This window comes from Parus major, chromosome 3, assembly GCF_001522545.3.
Source record: "Parus major isolate Abel chromosome 3, Parus_major1.1, whole genome shotgun sequence".
In the NCBI taxonomy this organism is placed as follows: domain Eukaryota; kingdom Metazoa; phylum Chordata; class Aves; order Passeriformes; family Paridae; genus Parus; species Parus major.
Window position 1 is genome coordinate 18,050,464 of NC_031770.1, and position 19,636 is coordinate 18,070,099.

The 19,636-nt window shown below is 42.4% G+C and overlaps 1 long non-coding RNA gene across 1 annotated transcript; it reads right to left on the bottom strand.

Annotated features, from left to right (window-relative positions):
• On the bottom strand, positions 1 to 17,943 carry LOC107201874. The gene is made up of 4 exons (XR_001520441.3): positions 17,282 to 17,943; positions 16,483 to 16,567; positions 15,100 to 15,259; positions 1 to 7,030 (listed from the first exon to the last, which is right to left on the bottom strand). It is a non-coding gene; the product is annotated as an uncharacterized LOC107201874 (long non-coding RNA).
• Between the last annotated feature and the right edge of the window lie 1,693 nt (positions 17,944 to 19,636).

Below are 19,636 nucleotides of genomic sequence, written 5' to 3' on the forward strand. Positions count from 1 at the left end.
TCGAAAGAGTTCAGTTCATTTATTTTTCTTGGAAACTTCCAGTCTCCTTAACTCCTTTTAGACACATAAGAGGTGAATGATTAAGTTGAAACTATTATCTTTGCAAAGAACATCTCTGCTGGCCGCTGGCCAAGAGGAGAGGAAAAGTGAAATGAAATAAACAGGCTGGAGCTATTGTGTCCCTGACTGGTCCCTGTGGTGAGGTGCTGGGAAGCTTGGTGAAGTTGAAAGGAGGTCCCTGGGTGGGGACTGCTAATGAGGCAGGGCACATTTTGGAAGAAAGTTTTCTCTGGCCAGAAACATGAGTGTATTTATAACGTGAGATGGAGTCAGCCCTCACATTAACAGGTGCCACTCAGAGCTGCAGCCTGCTGGTGGCCACCCCTGCCAGCTGTGTCTTCCAACTTCCCTTCCTCAGTCACCCCTCCAGAACATGAAAGCACAACCTTTGCCAGTGAAGAGTATGGACTAAATTCAGCTTTACAGTGCCCTACTTGATGAGCTGCCATAACATCCACCACTACTTGTACTGTCTTGGGGCTGTGGGCAGGGAGAGGGGCCCCTGAAGTGCTGGGCAGCAGCAAGGTGAGCAGCAGACATGTCCTCCGCCCCCAGATGTGTACCCACTGAACCAGATGTGTACCTGGCTCTGTCACCAGTCAGCAGCAGCCTGTGTTGTCCAGTTCCCAGCTGACACGTGAGCTTTGGGCAGACAATGCCAGGTGAGTTTTAAGCTCCTGCGCATAAAGAGATGAGGAACCTCAGGGTCTGACTCCTGGGGCTCCGGTAGTTACCACTTCCTTTGGGACTCCAAGGCTGGCATGTAGCTCAAGGGCAGCACCAAGGCATTGTTGTGCGGGCATCAAGGAAGTTCAAGGACACATCCAGCTTTTGGTGCAGGGAGACACAAACTCTTGGGCTGCAGCTGTCAGGGGACAATTCACAGCTCTAGGATGACTTGGACACCAGGCTGCTCAGGGAAGGTGCTGTGCCAAGGGAGCAGTGGCTGGCCAGGCTGCTGGCCTCAACATGGACCCAAAGGGAGATCGAAACTGATAGCCCACTGGGCTTATCCTCACAAAACACTGAGACAAGGGAGCATCTAGAAAGGTTACAAACACTTACTCTGTATCAGCTCCATCTGATACAGCAGAAATTACATTATATCCTTAAAAATGAGGTGATTTAAAAGACCTAAATAGTTAAAACCAGCTTTTTTCCCAGACTTCAGTCTATGGATTTAACTTGTCTTGAAAAGAAACATGAGCTGGAAAACACTTACAGATTTATTACTACAAAGGGATTACAAGCAACACTTCAATACCTTGCTCACAACAGAGACATCAGTCAGTGGACAGAGCAGCGGGATTCATGCAGGCAATTACACAGGATGCACATATTGAAATACCAAAAATTCCTCTTACTTGCTAATTTTATTTTTAAAAATGGTTGGTAAGGTATCACAAATTGTCCCTGGATCTTACAGAGCCAAGGAAAAGCTTGAAATGACCACCATAGGCTCATCTGTCTCATGTACCAGCTGACTTGCTTTGGAATCACCCTACTGGATTAGTCAAAAAAAAAAAGGCACAGAAGGGCCAGAAGTAACATTCACGTCACAAGTCACATCTGCTCCTGCAATTGCTTTCCTGTCGTCTGTTTTCCGTGGAGAAGGAAACCCGATGGAACCGGTATCCAACAATGGATTACAATTCCCCCTCCTTGAAATCTCCAAGTTTTCTTGGGGAAAACCATGGCGCACAGCTGCCCCTCAGCGTGCTGCCGTGAGGACAACAGAAAAGCCGAACGCTTGCTTTGACAAGAGTGTTTACAGATCCCTGGGCAGGAAAGGAAAACGTAGAAAATCTCCCCTGTGAACTTCCTACGTGCATACGTAGCCCCAGACGGCACAACAATGGCAAAGTCACCTGCCAGGCTGAGCTGCTGGAAGAGAGGAAAACCCATGAGAAAGTAACGGGGCTCATTGAGGCTTAATCTTCCAGCCACATGCAATCAAAAGACAAACAGCCCGGCAGCAATAGCGGTGATAGCACATGTGCGCGGAACAATAGCACAGCAGCCAGGACAAGCTGTTAGAGTGTGGGTCACTTAGAAAAGAGCAGAAAAACTGGCAGACTACAGAGAAAGGGAATAAAAGTTTAGCTTAGTGCAAGCCATTTCCAAAGAAAACATGAAATGTGCACAAATTGTCTCATACGTGAGAAACAGTGGGTTCTCTGCAAGAACAAAATGGGCGGATGGTGCAAAGACTCTTACTCTTGCAGTTTAGCTTAGATAAGCTAATAGATAACTTCCTTTGCCTCTTCCAAACCAGGAAGAATAAGAGGGAGCATCTGTTCAGTGCTTCACCAGAGCCAGGATTTTCTTTGCTTGGATTTCAGAGCTTGATAGGTAAATCCTGAAGCATTTCAGCACTAAGGCACAGAAAATCCTTATTCTACTACTGCTGCTGTGTATTCCAGCAGCAGTATAATCTTCAGAGACTGGATGCCCTCCTGCTGCTGCAGCAGCATGTCTAGATACCAGGTGCTCTGCAGAGATGTCCTGAGCAGGACCGAGCTCACCCTGGATTTGCTCAGTCCCTCACACCTCATTGCCACCGCAGCAGTGATGTACCTCTGCACACTGGAAAAAACAGGTTTTTCACTTCCCTGTGTAGTGAGCACCACATAAGTCTTCTATTTTTAATTTTTTTTCATAGCATTTGGTCCTTATGGTGGTAGGCACTCAGAGCCCTTGCTGGCTCAGTCTGCCAGGAAGAAGCTTTGGCTGTATCTCCATGTCAGCTGTAGGGAGAGAGCGGCCGTGACTTTCCCAAGCAGATGGAAATATGATCTCCCAGGAGCACTGGATCCAGATATTCAGTATGACTGTTAACGCCAAATCTGCAGGGATTGATTTCTGTGCTACGCCTGTCAAGCCCAGAGCACCAGTCCCATTTCATTCACCTTCATTTTCTTCCTTTTCTTAAAGAAAATCTAAAAAATATTCCAAAACTATTGGTTTTAGCAGACATCTGATAAATCAGACATCATATGGGGAGATCGTCGCTGTTCCCTGAGCCAAACACATTCCCATATTTCCTGGCTGAGGATGGTGACATCAGGACAAGCATTACATTTCAACTTTGCTTGAGCCTGAAGACAGTGAACAGCAAGTGAGTCTCCATCTGGAGTCATTTTATAGCACTAGAACAGTTCTCCTCCAGCAGCAGCCACTGCCTGCTAATACAAAAATACCTGGGAGAAAAAGCAATACATTTTATTAGGTTGGTAGGAGGGGAAAAAAAGCTATATTCAAGACTTGCATTAACTTTTATGATTATCTCTAAAGACATTTATTTTTACAACAGCATTGAAGCAGAGGAATAGAACCCAATTTTCTTGACACTCACAATTTCTCACTAGAGTCAAGTCCAGAGTGTCCAAGCCCTGCTCACATGAGGAGAAGCTCTGAAAGCCCGAGCCTGTGAGAGGAAGGGTGGCCCTGTGGCATATTCTGTGCTCATATTCTGGTGCTGCTGGCAGGCTCCCTGAACGAGCTTCCCTGCATCACTGTTTTGTGCTGGGCATGTTTGGGATTGCTTGTGGAGTCCCACAAAGCACAATGAAATGACCTGTTCCACTGCAGATCCTAGCTTCTGATAAAAAAAAGTAATATTTTTCCTGATAGCTTAGTATTTCTACCCAATTATCACCATGCACCCTCCCTTTGACTTTGGTAACTTTCAGCATTCCTGCTGCCCATCCAAATTTCAGCCCTTTCAAAACCCACCACACTGTTGGCCTTTGCTATCTCTGGAGGCAATGAGATCCTCCGCCTGGAACCACCTCATATAAAATAACTTCCTCTGATCTGAATTTACCACCTTCTAATTTCATTGAATGCCCCTTTGTTCCACTGTACTAAGACATGGTCCCACTAATCTATTTTCTCTAGACCATTTATTATTTTCCTTCCCCTCTTAAAACCTAAAGTTACGTTACGGAAGGAGAAAAACAAAAAGAAAAGAAAGAAAAAAGCTTCTCAGGAAATTGTTCTGATAAAAATTGGTCACATTTCATGGTGTGGCCTTGCTGCTCTCTACAGCTGTTGCAAACAAAGCCAGTGTGATGTTGGTCTGTCAGAACAGAGGCACAGGTGTAGTGCACTGGCATGGGAAGGGCAGGAGCCAGGGAGGAGAGAAATGAAGGCACTGTGCTCACGGGTACCAACACCAGCAGCATCCCCAGCACTGACAGCATCACAGCTGGCAATTTGCTTGGATTTTAGGCTGTGATAGGCAAACCCTGAGGCATTTCACCATTGCACCAGACACTGCTCCTAGAGAGGAGAAGGTCCCTCACTGCCCAAGTACATTCTGATTCTCATGAGTTGTGCTTTCAACAGCCCAATGGGAAACGACAAAAATATCCCTTGGATGAGTAAAGGCCCCTCAGCAGGGAGCACTTTTTTAACTAGACTTCCAACACCAGCTGGGAAGCAGCCAGCTGGCTGGGGTGTTTGCAAGGCTCCTGTGGCAGGTGGCTCCTGCCTTGTGCAGCTCTGGGGATGTGCTTTACACAGCAGCCACTGTAAGATGTGAAGCAGAAGACCCTCAGGCCCCTCTGCAGACACAGTTCCATCCTGCATTCCTTATGCTTTCAGCTGCATTCTTGAAGCAGGGCTGATTTGTCTGTAGATGCACTGCCCAGTGACTGTGCAGGTTCTGCTGGGAAGGTCTGAGAAGCCCACAGAAGCTGAGTGGCATGGGACCAGATTTACAGTCCGAGGGGACGAATGATCACTACGTGCTCAGCCTCAGCAGCAGATATTTGCCCCTGGACTGCCTTTTGTTTTCTGCCTTACTTTGAACCAGCTGAACAACAAAGGTCCAATTCTGCCATGCAATTTCTGGAGACATTTCCCAAGAGACCCTTTCCAGCAACTCAAGCAGCTGCATCCTGCCACCATCCAGAGGCTCTCAAATACCTGAGCAAGAAGAAGACCTGGTACCACAGGGACTTACTATTCCCTGTGGAACAGCCCATCTCTTGTCTCCTGTCTAGGGCCATAAACTACTGGCACAATGCAATAATCACAGCCCCTCTGACTGCTTCACCCAGGAAATCAGCAAGCAGCTCTTGCAGAGAGCTGGGGCACCAGAGGCAGAAGCAGCAGCTTCTCACCCATCCCTGGCCAGAACAAGGAGCAGGGCTTGCTCTACTCAGGGTTCAACCCAGAAACTTCAGCTCACCCTTCCCTTCCTGGCACAAGAGGAGTCCAGCTTTGGCTCCTTACCCAAGCTGACATCATTTAGACCTTCCAAAGCTTCTAAGCAGCTCTGAAGGGTTCAGAGCAAAGCATGCAGTGAACAAGAGTGGTGCAACCAGCTTGTTCAGCTACTTGTAAATTAGAAGCAAAAAATCCCACTAATGCCTTAGGACATCATCCCCTAAAGTGAAACAAAGCTCCTTTTGCTGGAATGGCAGGCACTTGTCTTTTCTAGAGAAAGAGGCTCTGCCTCCTTGCTTTGCTTCCAGTGATCAATGTCCCAGGGGCAGGACATGCTGTGCACAAGAACAGCACACTCCACTCAGTGCGCTGGGACTGACCACCACTTTCCCTGCAGGGAGGGAAAAGGCTTAAAGCAGCTCCATTTTAAACTCAGGAAGATTCTTATTTCAGCAAGGATAGTTTTTTCAACTGGCTGCTGCATGTCTCTGCAGCTCCTGCTCCCAGTGTAGAGAAACTCCATGTACTGCCACCAAATTGTCTTACTCCAGAGCAGTATCAGCGTCTGGCACAATGAATCCACCTCTCTGCTTCTCCACGTCAGGGAAGTTTATCTGGGGCTGGGGGATGCTCTCCATCCCCAGGCCAGGGCAGCAGGCTCAGCCCGGAGCTGGGCTCCCAGCCCCGTGTGCGGTACCCGACTGCCCTCTACCCGAAAGTCTGGGATGCACAGCGTGCAGCTCCTCAGCAGCCGGCCCCTTCCCACCCTGCGCAAAGCAATGCTGTCAGCTATAAAAAACTACAATAAATGCATCCAGTCCTCAGGACATACCCTCTTCAGTTTCTCAAGACTCATGCCACAATGCCCCGAGTAAGGAAAATGTGCCACTGCAAATGTTTATAACATCTGATTAAATGTTACGCAGTTTCTCCCAGCCATAAACCAGAACAAATACTCCTAAGATTTATTACATCCTTCCCTCTAGGGCCTTAAGCAATTGTACTTGATTAATTCAGCAGTTAAACAGCACTGAGTAGAAGCATGATAATTTTACATTCAGGATTCCTAAGACACATATTGTTTTCCATGAGGATTTAGGTCTAAAACCAGAGAGAAAGATCATTAAATATGTACTTATCCATATGCATGGGATAATATGCAATGGAAGTTTCTGTCTTACAGAGAGATGCTGTGCTAAGTCTCTTCTTGCTCCCCGACATCAAGAACTCTTCATCACTTTTTGTAGCAGTAAATACCTGTTCCTCAGCTTACAGTGTGGATAGGACAGGTATTTGCAAACTTGCCTTAGTGCAGTGCCATTTTGAGTGAAAGAAACATTTCTCCAGTATCACTGTTAACAGGAATTAACCGGGGGGGAGACCTTCTGGTGCTTTTCTCCTGTAAACAAAGCAGTGGAGAAACTTCCCTTTGAACCCACACATAACCAGATTTGACTCGATTCTGCTTCCTTGCAAATCTATGGTAGAGTTTTGAAAGTTCACTATTTCCTTTCTCTGAATGAAAGCCTGACAGAAAAGTCTCCATGAGGGAAGATTCCACGATATTGGTAGCACACTGGTGTCAGAGTACGGTGACAGGCAGCTCTCCTCCACAAAGTCATTGGAAAAACAAAGACCAAGAGTTTCTTACACCTTTCCTTGGGAGCTCTCAGGGCAGGTCTATGCAGGTAACAGCTCTTCAAACACCAGCTAGGAAATATGAAAGGGAGCTGGAAGAAAGCAGGGAGCCTTTCTGCTTCGCAGTTTCTTCAAGGGTCCCATTCTGCTGAGAGACCTGTGTGTCCAAGAAAGGGTGAAGGCCAATGGACAAACCCAACCTTTTTGCATACAGTTAATTAATTTATGGAAATCAGAACAGAGCACTTGTGGTCCCTGTATTGCCCTCGAAGTCCTAGAACATCTGAAAATAGCAAACCTCCCTTATATCATCATTGCAGTGTGCAATGGGTACTGGATAGGGTGTCCTTCAGTTAACTATAATGTACCAAATTTATTATAAATTAAACTCTTTACTGTGCAAGGCAGTTTGCAAGTACTGTCAGGCTCACAAGTTTGTTTTTTTAAAGCTGATTTTTCAAGTATGAATAAACAACAAAACAATATTAACTGAATGCTCCCTATGCCCTTCCATGTCCTCAAAGACATTTACACATCTTCAAGTAATCAAGAAAAAAACAGCCTAGATTGTTTGCATCTGATGGGCCATTACTGCTTTACAATATCCACTGCAAAGCATGTTAACAGTGCTTTGACAATAATGTATTTGAAGATACAGAAAAAAAATCATGGAGTGTATAGATTAGTGCTTCAAATTCATTTGAAATATGGCCTAGCATTTGTCTTGGCTGCATTAACAAGGTCTGTTTTACCAATACATTTGTATTTATGATGACTAAGGGCAGATTATAGTTGTTAAAATTTGTCCTCCTGACATGAAAACACTACTTTGTCATTAATACATTTTGTAGCATAAACTATGATGTCAGGTCAATGTAAAGGGTAAAAACTTTCCTAAAGTATGCACACATCATTTTTTTAAAGCTATTGAGCCTAATGGAATAACAAAGGTCATAATAACAAACCATTACAGCTTTGGTCTTGGCAACTATGTCCACAGAAGAATCCTCCAAGAAACAATCATCATTTCTCCAATGTTATGGCATTAGGACGACAGGAATGGTTCACAAATGAGTCATGTGAGCCCAGAAACGCAGTAGCTATGTGAAAGCTGAGCAATCAATTATTCATTTGTTTACTAAGAGCTTTCTCAGCTGACATTAACCAGAACTTCTTAAAAAGAAGAACTTTACAGCTGTCCTTGGCTGTCCCATGAGGCTGTGCTCAGAGGTTGAAAAGATTGCTTAATTTCTTTGTAAGTAATTCGGTATTTTTATTGAAATAAACAACAACATACGGGTTAATTAACTGGGTTCAACCTGAAACCCAGCAGGTGTCAAAATACCAGAGACCCAGGGCTGGGTGGATGATAAGATAGAAGACCAGGGCAGGGAAGACGACCTTCAAGCAACCAAAATTGAGCTCTTGGTCCAAATGCAGTACATGAAATCCCAAATAAGCCTTCCTGTGCGTGGCATATTGAGAACACATATACACATCTTTGTGGTAATAATGCATGCAATTAATCTGCTCTGATTGAGTTACATTTTTCTCATTTCTTAGTGATTGCTTACCCTAGACCCTAACAAAGCTGTTAGACTGAAAAAATTTCAAAAACAAATGAGCATGATTTAAAGAGGTTTAAATATCACACCTTGAACTCTCTTTAATCTACATTCTTTTTGCCTTTTTTGGTATGAAAGAACCATCCAAACCAGGGAAAACTGCCACACAAAAGGAACTGAGAAAATTTAGACATAAACATAGTGCAATGAAATTCAAAGCAAGCTCATAAAAAGAGCTAATTTGAGGGGAACTAAAAAATTTGGGTTTGTTAGTTTGGTTTTTTTTTTACAGTTTCCTCTACATGCTAAAACCAATGAGGAGCACTAAAGCTCAGGATAAAGGCAGACAGCAGAAAAATGTTTATACATGAGACTCCATCAAATTACATCTGAACTCCATGAGTATTTTAGATTAAACCAAACTGATAAAGATCTAAAAGAGTAATATCTTTCATGCTGATATTGCTGTTGTGTTCAGGCTGAATTCTCAAGACACTTCCTGTGATACCAAAGAGAACTGATTATGGAATTGGAGATGCTGTTTTTTTCAAAATGGTTAGCAAATAAAAACCCTTATACCTTGACCTTTTGGTATTTACCCTGATCAATCAACCTCAGTTTAATTCTGTGTTACTTTTCAGATTAAAAGCAAGAAATGTGTGCATATTTTAGGAGACCTATCACCCTTTACATTGGCCTGCATCTACTTCTAGAAATAAGGAAGGTAAAAAGTACACTGTTTTAAGAGTGTAACTTACAGCTGGACTCGATGATCTTAAAGACCTTTTCCAACTTAAAGACTCTATGATTCTTTGAAAAGGCTGTAATATTTATGGGGTTTGTAGAAATAATTCAGATTTTGGCAAGAAGAGAGTCCATCAGGATTTAAGATTTTCTTCTTGCTGAAGAAATAAGGGTCTCATTTTTCATGTGTTTTTTTAGCATTTCTAGAGACTTTACCAACCTATCCTATGCATTCTGCTTGAACCCTGTCCCTCCTCCATCGTTTATAAAAACAACTGAGTAAAACTGGCACTTACAGGAAGAGCAGCTGAGATTGCTGGAGTGCCTCACCAGCCAGGGAAAGCTTGGAGGAGACCCAGGAGTCCTGTTTTTACTTCTTCCCCTGATCATGCCTAATGATACTGACAGTTCAGATAGGTAATTACTAAGCACAGTTCCATCTTCCTACTTTATGAGGAAGGCAAGTATCAGTCCACCCATGTCAGAGATAAAATACAGGAGGCTCAGAAAGGTTGCGCAGGGTCACGTTAGGCAGAGCTTGGAACAGAATCCCTGTCTAAACAAAAGTCTCATCCATTTCACTCCACCACTCTCCTCTAAATGATTATGCCAGTCCTGTGAGCTATAGGGTGCCTGCACATAAAATACTCCCTGTCTACTTTCACTAACAGATAAATGAAGAGATAACCATTACCAAAACAAAAAGCAAATTCAAGAATTGGCTTTTCTGCATTAGACACTGCAAAGAGGAAATTCAGGAGAATTTAGGGAAATTCTAATTCCCATCATGCAGCTACAGCAAGAAAGTAGATGGATAAAATGTGCATCACCACCCTTCCAATACAATTATTTCTATTATCATGGGCTTCTTCTCAAGATACTTAACCATTTAATACAAAGAATTGCATAGAAGGAATCTGGTAATTGGTGCCTTTGATAGACATACCTCTAATCATCTTTTAAGATGATTAGAGTAACTTTTAAGTTACTCTTAACTCTAACACACTTTTAAGTGTGTTACTCTTGTCTCAGAATTGTGGTTTGCTTTGTTTGGTTTGCTTTTTTTTTTTGTGGCTGCACACATGAACTGAAGGATGGAGTTATATAGAATACATACAACATAAAGACCAGGAGCTGATCAAAATGAAAGCCCATAACCTTAAGTCATGTATAACTAGACACCATAAAAAAACCCAAAAACCTGATTTAATCTAACTTCTCAGCATTTCAGTTAGTTGGAGCTCTTATACATGAAATACATTGTAAATATATACATTTAGTGGAAACACTATTCATTTGCACAAGGTCTGACCTGCTTATTCAGATCAAATAATTAAACTGCCATTAAAAAGACTAAAAAAGTGTAAAAAGTGAGACTATGAAAAACAAGAATTTGAATATCTGAGATATAGTCCTTTTCAAATAGTATACTATTTTATGAAGCTATTTGGGAAACTGATCCAATATATTAATTAATTTTCAGTGGAAAAAATGAAATAATAAATATTATTTCTATACAATTCTAATAGGTTAAGAAAGCAATGAGCATTTTTAGGAGAGAGAGCCAGAGCAAGGAACCACCTCATGAACACTGCTGAGTAGACAAAGTAAACTCACAAGGACAGATTAGCAATGGGAAAGCAGACAGGTGGTAAGGAAAGCAAATGAATAAAGACTATCACAATACAGATAATGGTGCTCATGGCTAAGTGACTTGCAACAGCTGTTTTACAGCATTCCTTCTGCTTGATAAAAGTTTTTCAGGTCACTGTCCAAGCTATAATTGCACAGAGAAGAAAGAAAACCATCCCGTCCCTCTCATCTAACCTAAGTGAGTTCTAGTTACATTGGTCTGCTAGAGAAAGTACAGTAAACAAAACTGTCTTCTCGGTCATACTCCTTCTGTTCCCTTACTCTGCCAACCAGATAAAACATATGGTCCAAAATATAATTAATACTATTTTCAGGACTGTTGTTCTATTAGATGGAGTAAGCATATGTTGTAAAGAAAACCCGAAGATCAAACATCAGTACCAAATATCACTTGGTATCATGAGAGGAAAGAATAAATAAAGTTTGGCCAGTAACAGGATCTGTGTATGAGTAATATTTTCCCAGAGGTCAATATGATGCAAAACATAACTCAGAAGGGATATGAGAGAGAGAGAGAATCTTTCTCAAGATCCCAGCCAAAAGAGTTGCATTTTCCAGTATTACCAAACCACCTAAACAGCAATGGGAGCAAAGTTCCCTGAAACATTCAGCCGGGAGTGAACAGAGCCCTGACAGGTGAGCAACAGCAACTCTATTCAAATGTGGGTTTAAAGTGTATTTATATCTTATCTATGATTTAAGATCTTAACATTTGTATTTATTTAAAAAGCAGCAGCACTCTCTAGCACCTGACAGTAAAAGTAAAATATAGCTTTACTTCTTGAACATCTGGAAAAGGATAGAAGTAGAACAGTTTGCTGACAACTGTAGAGCTAGCACAGATTTAGGACACTGTATTGCCAAATGCAAAGCTCCTTCAGGCATGAGTGAAGGATCCTCAGCTGGATCTGTCCTTTGGGATGAAAAGGATGTCAATCTCTCAAATTAATGACTCCCTTTCCTGGAAACCTACAGTTTGTTGTAACTATGGGAACCTAAAGTTCATGCACAGTCCTAAGACAGGCTAGAGAGGTCATGCTGAATTCTTTTATCTGGAAGAAGTTTATGAGTTCTGTAAGATGATCAAAAATAGAGAGTTCAGTTTATTTGCATTGAAGCCTGTCATAGACAGAGTTTTCACTTAGCCTCACAGACATCCTAGTGAGCAGGTACATGGCAGCAGGCCACATCAGGGCTTCTTGGATGTAGACTTCAGCTACAGGTATCACAGCAGAAGAGCCGCTTCCAGTGCTGCATTTTTGTATATAAATACTATGGTAACACAAACAGGGATACTCCTGGTGTGGAAAATTTATCATGCTTATCAGCTCAGCCACAAAAAACCCACAAAAACAACAACAACAAAAAAAAAACACCAAAAAAAACAAAACAAAAAAACAAACCCAAAAAGCAGAACTCTGAAGGATACAAGACAAACTTGCAGTTCCACAAAAACATCTTGAAGAAAGGGAAAGACAAAGATCATCTGTAGCACACTGAGATCTCAAGCCAAATCCCTACTCAGGTGAAATGATTTTTCAGTTTCAGCTCTCAATCATGGAGATGCTGGATATATGGGGTTTTAAGGCTTAAAAACTCTTAACTTTTACAATTTGAAGGAGATAAGTAAAAAAAGGCCAGTGATTAAGGCTATGTGTATTCAAACAAGAGCTACAAAAATGTGGAGCATGGCAGTAATCAAAAAAGTAATCAGAAAAGAGTGACAAATAAGTCAAACTAAAAGCAATTTCCAGTGGAAATTGAGGGTAAAATATTGCACTGTGAGCTTTGGCAAGTATAAATAATAACTGAAGAGAAGACACACATGTTTGTTGTGCTCACTGGATATGTGAGGCCAATTCAGCTTGTCAGTGTGCCCATAGATTGCATACAATCTAGATTTTGTTTACTTTGTTTTGTTTCTCCCAGAAGGTGCAGGGAGGGTTCAAGAGTTCAAATCTCTTTTAGCCTGCCTATTCTTTCAATCCAAAGTTATCTATTGAAAAATAGGCAGGAATTAGCATTTGTTGTTAATGATTTAAAATGCCAGATCTATTATGCAAGTGTCTGAACCCTTGGACTAAAATGTTTCAAACACGTTTCTGCACTTACACTTCTAGAAAGAATTTACAGAGTAAAGTAGCAATACAAAAAAAAAAACAACCAAACACACACACACATAAAAAAACCCCACCAAAAAACAACAAACAAACAAGCAACCAACAAAAGCACCAAAACAACACAAAGGGGTGGAAAAAGACTGTGACTAACCAATTTTATGGCTAATTAAATTTTAATCCCTGCTCTAAGGCAGGATCCACTAATATACAAGGTTTGTTCAACTTGTCCTTAACAATCTCTACCAGCAAAGCTTCTCACAGCCTTGTCCACCTTCTCTTTCTCTTGAAAAGGAGGCTCAGGGGCAACCTTATTGCTCTCTACAACTCCCTGAAAGCAGGTTGTAGCCAAGTGGGGACTGGTCTCTTCTGCCAGGTAACAAGTGACAAGATGTGAGGAAATGACCTCAAGCTGTGCCAGGGGATGTTCATGTTGGACATTAGGAAAATTTCTTCACTGAAAGGGGGTTGTTAAACACTGGAATGGATTGTCTAGGGAAGTGGTGGAGTCACTGTCCCTGGAGATGTTCAAGAAACAACCGGACATAGCACTCACTGCCATGATCTACTTGATAAGGTGGTGCTTGGTCACAGGTTGGACTCAATCTCAGCGATTTTTTTCTAACATAAATGATTACATCATTCTCCTTTTATCACTCAGAAAGGTTTTCCTAATGCCTAACCTGGATGAGCCTGCTGCTTAGCTATACAAAATCTGAGGGCTACCATACATTCATGTCTCTTAAATCCTATCTGTTTATTGAGGGCAAACTGTTTGGGCTGCAGCAAAGTTAGGGAGATAGGAGGCCCTGCAGAGAAGCCATTCTGGTTTCTGTTCCAGCAGGCAACATTAAATCCTGAATGAGCCTTTTGCCCTTCCCCTCATAGGAATGAAATGCAGTTTTGCCACCACTGCTGCTGTGGATCAACACTGACTACTTGTGGTGGTAACACATGATTATTACCAGGCTTTTCTTCAGAAAGGGAGACAACTACTACCTGTACTGCAAGGGAAGAGAAGTTAAAGGCTCTGTACCCAAAAAGCAAGGACAAGACAAATAATCACCCCTGTAAGCACCAACCCAAGCTCCCCATGGAGGAGTGCCATGTGCCTCTTGGCACAGAGGAGCACCAAGCAGAGGTAGCCCTCAAGAATTATTCATGTGTTACCTCCATTCTGGATTCAACCTGGCAAAGCCCTGGCTGGCTGGCTCAAAGTTCCTTGGCCTGCACCACCATGGGCTTCCATACCCAGCTAATGTGCAGTCTGCCTGCTGGCTCACCAAAGGTTCCTGGATGCTGCCAGCTCATGCACATGTCCAGCACAGCATACACAGGCTCCTGCCTGTCTGTGAGAAATGCCTGGCAGCCCCCCAGGAGCCACCCCTTTCTGACTGCAAAATTCTGGCAGGGTCTGACTGTCATTAACAAAGCATTTTATCTCTCATGTTTCACTCTTCTCTGAGAAAGAGAGGATGATTGCCCATTCCCCTTAGGGTTTGTAAGGAACCAGGTGAATTAACACACCTGAAGGGTTATAAGCCTTTCACCAGGTGACTAAAGGAGCATTTTATGAGTAACTCCTGGGTCTAATTCAGAAGACACTCCTGTTGGCTGCAGAACCAATATTCAACCATGTTTTCACAAGCTTGTGAAAGAGGATTTGGAGATTCTTGGTGCCCTCCACCACCTTCTTTGCACAGAGATGGTGCAGCACTGTTGAGCAGCAAGGTGAAGCAGGCTGGTGCCTGGGGCTGAACCACAGCAGCCCAGTTCTCAGAGGAGGGATTTCCTCTGTGCTCTTGCAAAACATAGTGGAAATGCACCTGCTTTTTTTTTGGTAATACATGAAAAGCATTTTCTTCCATTTGTTTTGATCCATCAAAAGGATATTAAAAGAATGTTGTTCAAAATACCCAAATTTGGCCAAAACAAAAGGGAAAATGGGGGAGTGAGAGAGAGCAGTGTGTGGTTTGGGGGTAAGGGCACTGAACTGAGGAGTACCATTCCTAAACCACAACACCACCTCAAAAGCTTCCCAGAGATTTCCTTTCCATGTGATTGTTTTCCCACTTGTTTAGTCCCTGTTGCAAAATTTGCCAGAGGATCTTAAAGCAGAGAAAAGCAGCTTGAAAGATTTTGCTTACCATAGTTATTCTTTCTCAGTGACTGATAGCACACACAGAATTTTCAAGAAGCTGATCAGCATGAAATCTTCATGTCACCCTTGTGTCCCTGCCTGGCTTGAGCTTGTTCCATGCAATTTATGGAAGGCTCCCTTCTATTCAGCCATGCCACTTGCAGGGACTGGTTCCAGTCACATATGCAAACGAAACAAACCAAAAAAAAATTATGTACAAAACTTCACTTGGGACAGGTCTGAAGAGAGAATCTTGGTCAGTTATTTATTTTTTGGCACTGATAAGTGCCAAGACTTTTGATTTCCTTATGGGGTAAAGATTGAAGGCAGAACTTCTGGGATTAGACATAAATAAATTGACTCTAACCAAATCAGCCTGGGACGTCCTATATCCCAAATTGATTTTGCATCTTTCTTTCTTTTTTCTCAGTATATCATCTTTAAGAGGTAGATATTTGGTATGCAGGTGACACATTAATCAAAAGCTTCCATGACAGTACAGGCACAACCAACATTGTAGGAAAGCCTTTCACACTGGAAAACCCCACATGTCCCAACACAGTGCAAAAGACAGCAAAAGAATTACTGGAGTTTCAAAACCAAAATAAGTAACATTATTTTCCAGAGAAGGTGAGCAGCCGGCCCTCAGCAGAAGGGTCACAGCAAAAGCTAAAGCAGGCTGCAGCTGGTCACTGGCACACACAAGGCTGCTCTCCAGCTCCACTGAGCACCTCTGGGGATGCCACCTGGCACCACCCAGCATGTGGAGGCCTCTTTTACCAGGCTGTAGAGATGTGCCTACATTGGAGCAGGGGGAGGCTGCTGAGTCAGCTCACTCCCTCCGTGCACAGTAATCCCACAAGTGCCCCTGCACAAAGTGCATAGCCCTTTGATACAGTACAGCCCACCAGGCACCAGGGGTTGGTATTTTCAAGAGGGGGCCCCATTTATGACCATACATTCTCCAGAAACCTGCCTGATATACTGGGCTGAAACAGAACCCCAGGAGGAACGGTGACGGTTCTATGCTCCCAATAGAACTTGCCCATATCCAGTAGAAACCCATTTTTCACTGGGCTTTGGCAAACAAAAAACTGAGAACTCAAATGCACTAAGGGATGCACCATCTGTATGACAGCAAGGGACTCAGAGTGCAGCAGGAAGCACTGAGGATGAACAGTTAGAAGAAACTTCCTTTAAGGTGCCTTACACCAGGTCATTTTCCAGTCACTAAACATAGATGAGGAAAGAAGAAAGCAAGCTAAGCCAAGATAAATAATGTAAAGAAAAAAGACAAAAACAAAACAAAAAAACAACGACAAATCAACCAACTTTTAAAGCTTCAACAGCTAATTATCACAACTTAATCTAGGGCTGGGACACTGTGTACCTTCCTACTTTATTTCACTGATGCCAGGAAACTTTTAGTCCAGAGGATGTATCAAAAGCAATGCCTCCATTTTTTTAGTGGAAACCTGCCAGGAAAGAAAACACAAAAATCCATGCATGCATCTATAATAGGTTGTGGTGAGCATGAAATAAGAATAGCAAGTCAGGGAACCTTCATATTTTGCAGGAATAGAGCTTCCATTCCCTTCCACAAGTTAAATGCTATCCCGAAAAGATTTTCTCATGGGAAAAAGTAAGCAATCAGGAATGGAAACAAACTGGTTAGAACTGATTATGTTGCTAACTCTGAGATGCCTTCAGACATTTGTTTGGGGCAACCTTGGGGAACCTGACAAAACAAAGTATTTGTGTATCAATGCAAAGCACAACATTTTGAAACCAAGCTTGATTTCTTAGACGTTAAACAATAAATAAAAATGCATGCATATATACACATACACCATCAAAAGCTGACAACTTTATGGGCTTAAGATGGAAAGAAAAGCACCCATATTGCATTACCCAATAAAAAAAAAAATGAGAGGACAGAAGGAACTGGATTGTTTTTCAAAACCACATTTGTGTTGTATGATTTTTTTGCGGTGAATTTCGAGACTTTGCAATTTTTGGGACAACATGCAGACTAAACATTGACTCTCCACAAATAAACCCTAAATAAAAAAAAACTAAATAAAACCAAAAGTATTATATGAAGCCTATTTTAAATAATGGACAATCAAATTTTAATTTTTAGAAATGCTAAATGAGGTTGGTGTAAGTGTGGTTGCTTTCAGACTCACCTGCAGGCATGCATCCACCAAATTTACAAATTAAAACGGTCTTCAAATCCAGCTCCAAATCCACTTTGACAGCTCCACCTAGATGAACAGATAAAATACACTGACCTCTCCTTTAATTAACAGAGGATATGTTAAATAGCATCTGTGGGAGGCCCCTTCAGAACAGGCATACAAGAAACACATACTCTATCCAAACTGACTCCATTTAAAAAGGGCAAACCATCCCAGGGGGATGGGGGAGGGCAGGACCTATCTGTGATACTGACTAATAGCTTTAAATATAGTTTATTTTCTTCAAATGTAGCTGGCATCAAATGTCTTTCTGTACATAGAAACTTCAGTGGGGTAGGAACAGCTAGTTTAGGGTTGAAGGAAGGTCAGCAGAACACAAGACAAGTATTGATGTTCCAAGGCTCTTGTAAGGATGCTAAACTTAACAGGGCTTTTTAGGAAAATGCATTTGTACTAAAGAGATGCTGGCAGAGTGAAGGACTCACTTTTTGATCAGCAGTGTGACTTTTCTACTGGTTGGAGCTGTGTGATTTGGAATCTTTTTCATAACAAGCAACAGAAGAAAAACCCAGGTATTTTTAGTTTTAGGGTTTGGAGGTTCTTTTTGGGGGCAAGTATTTTTGGGTTTGTTATAAATTAAATGAAATAATATTTTAACATACCTGTGTAAATAAGGTGATAATTTTCTTCTGAAAAGCAGACCAAAAAAAACAAAAAAACCTTAAATGCAGTGATTTTTGTGGTCCAGTAAAGTAACTAAGGCTTCAGACACACTCTCAATTCCATAGGTGCAGGAGCACATGTCTTCTGCTCCCCATGCAAGGAGACTATCCAGCCATGCCATCCATAGCTCCAGTTTCTCTACAGCTGGTAAGTGCAACATTTACTGTGAGGGTGGTGAGGCTCAGGCACAGGATGCCCAGAGAAGCTGTGGATGTCCCATCCCTGAAAGTGTGGAAGGCCAGGTTGGATGTGGCTCTGAGTAACTGGCTCTAGTGGCAGGTGTCCCTGCCCATGGCAAGGGATTGGAACTAGATCATCCTCTAAGTCCATTCCAACCCAAATCATCCTGTGTTCCATACAGAATAAAAAATGGGAAAAGCACACATTTTTAAACTTTAGCAGGTCAGGTTTCCATTGTCTGCTGTACTGCCTGGCTTCCCTCAGCTCCAGCTGAGCTGTATGTTCAAACTAAAGAAATCAGATAGATTTTGCTACTGGCAATCTTAAAATAAATATGTATGTCACTTATCCCTTTGTGGCTGCACACCACTGATGCCAGCACTGCTGCCACCACTTTCCAAGAGAGATTGCACAAGGCCAACCTGAGCCCAGGTGATAAACTGAGCCAAGTTATCAGCAGTGCCACGGAACTCCCAGCAAGCTGTTTCAATTTTATCTGCTCTCAGCATCCTCCTAGGGGCTGATAAGGCCCAGCAGCTTCCTGAAGCACAGCTGCTCCCAGAATGGGTCCTCTGAGAGCACACAGCCAACATTGCCACTCTGCTTAAAAAAAGAGGAGTCCTGCTCTGATGGAGATGCCAGCTGACCACTTGGATAGGTGTCTGGGTAGCACAGCTCAGTAGTTTCTCCAGCTAGAGAGCAGTAACACACAGGGTTGCCCACAAGCAAGGTGCAGCACAGACCTTCTGCTCCATCAGACCCAGTGCCCAAGATCTGCTCTTATTTGAATCAGCTTTTGAAGGACTCCAGTGTGTGCCTTTGCATGTCAAGTAAACTCAACCTTTCCTTAAAACCACTTCCAGGCCCAAGCACATACTTTCAGAATTCTATGAAAACCATGAGGTATTTTTCCGAACTTTTTTACAACTAATTTTAGAGTGATGGATCTATTTGTCTTGCTGGTTCCCTTCAAGGATGAATTACACAGTAACCTGCACCCCTAATTAGGATGCTTGTGACTCACATTTCTGAGCATGAGCTGGAAGAGATCTAGTTCTGCTAGCCCAGGATGAGGCAAACCATCATTGGACAGCTTTAGACCTATTAAACAGACATAAAGGACAACTAAGGGAAATTAAAGTTCATGCCACCTGCTCCTTGGGGTAACTTGCAAGGACAATATTCTGTTTTACCTTAAATAAACCCAAGGAATGGAGAGTTAATATGGACCTCCAAAATGCACAACTGTAAACACAGTGAACATAATTTTTCAGTGAGCAAAGTCTTTATGTTTGAAAATATCTAGGATATTACTAGTATTCTTGATCTCTCCTGTGATCTTCTTGCACTCAAACTATCACTGTGGCTTTTGATTTTTTGCTGTTGTGACTGAGGAATTGTCATCCTACATAATCTCTTGAAGGCAAACCTCAATGAACA